We start from the raw sequence: 4,319 nt of genomic DNA on the forward strand, positions 1-4,319 counted from the left end.
ATATTCATAAAAGTACAACTAGGTAGAACATAATGCTTCCATAAATCATATAGTTAGAGCTTCACATATTTGATACTAAATTACATTCAATATTAGTAAACAAAAAAAAGTACATGCAAATTAAAGACATTTCTTTATCTTATCTTATACCAGACATACCTGTTGGTGCTAGGACATCGATGGTGAAATCATGGAACGTGGCAAGCCTATCTTGTAGGCAAGTCTGCCGAATCTATAACCTAGAGCTCTGATACCAACGATAACGACCCTAGATTTCTATTAGCCTAAAGTTGCCACCGTCATCATATCCTATGCTCTTATACGAAATTAAGCATTTAAACTTCATCTTAAAATAGTGTCATGGACTTACTCATTTGAAAGCATCTTTAAAACAACATAAAGAAATAGTAACTAAAACCATTAAAAGGTGTGCGTACTAATCATGACGGGGTTACAACAAGTCATAACATAATAAGCAAATATAACAATTAAAAGGTATGACACTTGTAACCATCATATCACTAGGCATGCGCCGCTGCTGAGCTCACAATTAATCAAACAAGTCACCTCTAATTTACCTTCAATTCATGGTAAGCTTATTCCCAACACTAGAAGGAGGGTTTGAACCTTCGACCTTGTGGTTATCAGCCACACACTCTAACTAACTGTGCTATTCCAGGTAATTATTTGTAATAGTTCAAGCCCACCACACCCTTATAAGGAATGTTTCATCTCCTCTCCAACCAATGTTGGATCTCACAATCCACTCTCCTTGGGGGCCAGCGTCTTCGCATGCACACCACTTTGTGACTAACTTTGATAGCTTTTGTAATAGCCGATGACTAACTTTGATAGCTTTTGTAATAGTCGATGACTAACTTTGATAGCTTTTGTAATAGCCGAAACCCACCGCTAACAAATATTGTCCATTTTTGCCCATTACGTATCGTCATCAGTCTCACAATTCTAAAACGAGTCTATTAGGGAGAGATTTCCACACTCTTCTAAGGAATGCTTCGTTCCCATTTCCAGCCACTAAAAAATATTGTCCATTGTTTCCCATAACAAATCGTTGTCAGAATCACAGTTCTACAACACGCTCCTAGAGAGACGTTTACAAACACTCATAAGTTATTCTTCATTCTCTTCTCAAACCGATGCGGGATCAGAGGGCGTGGGTTCAAATCCCACGTCTGATAACTCAAATAAAGGTAAAATAAAAATACAATTATCACGACATGATTTTCCAAGATCTAAGAAATTTAGTGTTCTTCAAGTTTACCCTTACGCCCGAATCTCAAGGACACTGTGATTTTCTGTACCGCTTGGGTGCATAAAAAATGTGAGTTGTGAGCCTCCAACAATATCTCATTCCTTAATTCCTCAATTGTTGGAATATATTGGCGTCCTTGACATAACCCTTCAAAGAAACTTTCTACTCGACCTACTATTAACTACCTCATAATATATATATATATTTGGTATGTTTTGGTCATCTTGTAAGATATTCGCCAACTAATCTCGAGTTGCAAGTCATCTGATTTTCCAGGAGTCATATATTACATATTCGTCAACTCAACTATTGCAATTTGAATCGATAGTAGGGGAAATGGTAAGAGCATAACTAAATTACCTCATTTCTGGTATGCTTAGAAGGGTTAAACAATGGTCGGGAATTGCTTAGATAAGCTAAATAGGGCACAACTGTAATAACTCAATTTTATAGACTTCAAAGCACAACTATAATAACTCAATTTTCAAGACTTCAAATCCATTATTCATGACACGTCTTGACAAAGAAAAAATTTCATAAAAATTGGAACAAGATTCAAAAATAAGGACAACAACTCGTAACACATAGAACTGACGTGACAAAGAATAAATTTGATAAAAATTGGAACGAGATTCGAAAACTATGGACAACAACTCGTACACATAGAACTGATGGCTCAAGACGACCCTCCTCTGTGACCTTAACTAACAGTTAGTGATCACCCAAAAAGGAAAAGTAATATCTAGTGCAACTAAATAAGTAACCTACTTGTAGGCGGTAATCGAATCCTTGATCGAGCGAGTTGCCACGGGTTTTTTTCTAGGTTATAGAAAGTTTAGGTGTAGATTATATGTAACGACCCTAGTTTTCTAGGGACTTAGTGTCACTAGAATATGCATGATGTAACTACTTTATGCGAAAAGATTTTTTACATTATGTTTTTGTATTGAAGCTACCCCTAAAAAGAACCCAATATTATTATCAAGAATGCTAGATTAAGACTATGTAACAATGTTAGGAATCACGAACCTACATAATTATATGACATTGTTCACTTTGGTTGGAGGGTTAAATTTTTCCACATACTAAAATGGAATGATTCATTCCCATTGCTAAAAAGAGAGATGAACCTCCAACCTTATGGTTAACAATCATCGCTCTAACCAACTGAACTATTCCAACAAATTATGAGTATTAGCCTAGATATTGTCTACTTTGACTCATTACATATCGTCGTCAACCTCATGGTTTTAAAACACGTCTAATAGTAAGAGATTTCCTCATGGTTTCTATTTTAGCTTTGTTAAGAGCTAAACTTTCTTTGCAAATTCTTGTGTTTAGAACTTGCATGTAGAGTCATTCAAGTGGTATTGATCAAACTTCTTGTGGAGTGATTCGAATCACGAGTTTAGAAATGAGTTTTCTTTACTCTTGATCTTGATCATGAAGGTAATCTGTTCCATACTTTCCCTTGGGTTGATTTTCCATATCAACACCACCCAATGACTAGCTCTAATACAATTTGTTACAAACCAAGTCTACCTCTATCAGATATTGTTTACTTTGGCTAATTACGTATCACCATAAGCCTCACAATTTTAAAATATGTCTAGTAGGAGATATCCACAACCTTATAGTTAATGTTTGGTTCCCATCTCCAATGGCTAGCAGATATTGTTTGTTTTGGCATGTTACATGTCGTCGTAAGTTAAAAAGTTTTAAAGCGCGTCTTTTAGGGAGAGGTCTCCACACCCTTATAAGGAATGCTTCATTTCAACCAATGTTAAGTCTCATAATAAATAGTTAGGATGGCTAAGTGGTTGAAGGTGTTAGGACGTAGTTTTGGTCCTTGTGAGAGTGTGTGAGTTGAAATTGTAAGTTTGACAACTTAGAAAGGTTTTCTTTTATAAAGAAATTTCTACTCCAAAGATGTGGATTTTTGACAGCTTAGAAAGGTTTTCTTTTATAAAGTGCTATTTTTTTATTAAATTGATTCAAAATTTCTACTCAAAAGAGGTTTTCCACTATTAGTAGAATGTGCGACCTTGTTGTTAAAGGCCGCACGCTCTGACCTACTGAGTTATTACAGCTAAGAGCTGTTCCAACTAATCATTTGTAATAGCTCAAGGCCACCATTAGTAAATATATTCAGCCTTGGCTCGTTACGTATTATTGTCCCCCTCTCCAACCTACGTTCAATCTTACAATCCATCTACTAACAAATATTATCCGATTTTGTCCATTACATATCACTATCAACCGAACAATTCTAAAACGAGTCTACTTGGGAGAGGTTTCTACATCCTTATAAGGAATGTTTCATTCCCCTTTCCAAAGTCTAAAAAATATTGTCCATTATTTCCCATTATATCGCGGTTAGAATCACAATTTTGAATCACGTCTACTAGTTTAAAGACTCTTATAAGTTATACTTCATTCCCCTCTCCAACCAATGCGGGATCGAGGGTGGGAGTTCAGATCTCACTTCTGACAACTCAAATAAAGTTAAAATAAAAATACAATAGCTTATCATTATTGAAATCAATTGAACACATTAGAGATTTAAAATGGCCACGACATGATTTTTCAAGCTTCTACAAAAGTTAGTATTGTTCAAGTTTACTCTTACGCTCGAATCTCAAGGACACTCTGATTTTTTGTACTACCTAAGTGCATAGAGAATGATGAGTTGTGAGCCTTTGTCAATATCTCGTTCCTTAATTCCCCCACTGCTGGAATACATAGCCTCTTTAATTCCTTCATTACTGGAATACATTGGCGTCCTTGACATAACTGTCCTTCATCTTAGGATTTAGAGAAACTGTCCACTAGGTCCTCTATTCACTGACTCATAATGACCTATATTAAAAAAAATCAGCTTCGGAAAGGTAAAAAACGTAAAGGTTGGTGTTAAAAATGTCAAATCGAGCCAAATATGTCTTTTTTTAGCTTAGAATTCTGAGAAGCTAAGCCGAAGGGGCTGGTATATGTAGTAGTGACCTTGTTGTTGAGGAATATTCACACATGAGCAGCTTGCGAAGTGGGT

The 4,319-nt window shown here is 35.7% G+C and overlaps 1 non-coding gene across 1 annotated transcript; it reads right to left on the reverse strand.

Moving 5' to 3' along the window:
- Positions 1-606: 606 nt before the first annotated feature.
- TRNAI-GAU lies at positions 607-680 on the reverse strand. Its single transcript has one exon. It is a non-coding gene; the product is annotated as a tRNA-Ile (tRNA).
- Between the last annotated feature and the right edge of the window lie 3,639 nt (positions 681-4,319).

Source organism: Cucurbita maxima, unplaced genomic scaffold (assembly GCF_002738345.1).
Source record: "Cucurbita maxima cultivar Rimu unplaced genomic scaffold, Cmax_1.0 Cma_Scf01590, whole genome shotgun sequence".
NCBI lineage: Eukaryota > Viridiplantae > Streptophyta > Magnoliopsida > Cucurbitales > Cucurbitaceae > Cucurbita > Cucurbita maxima.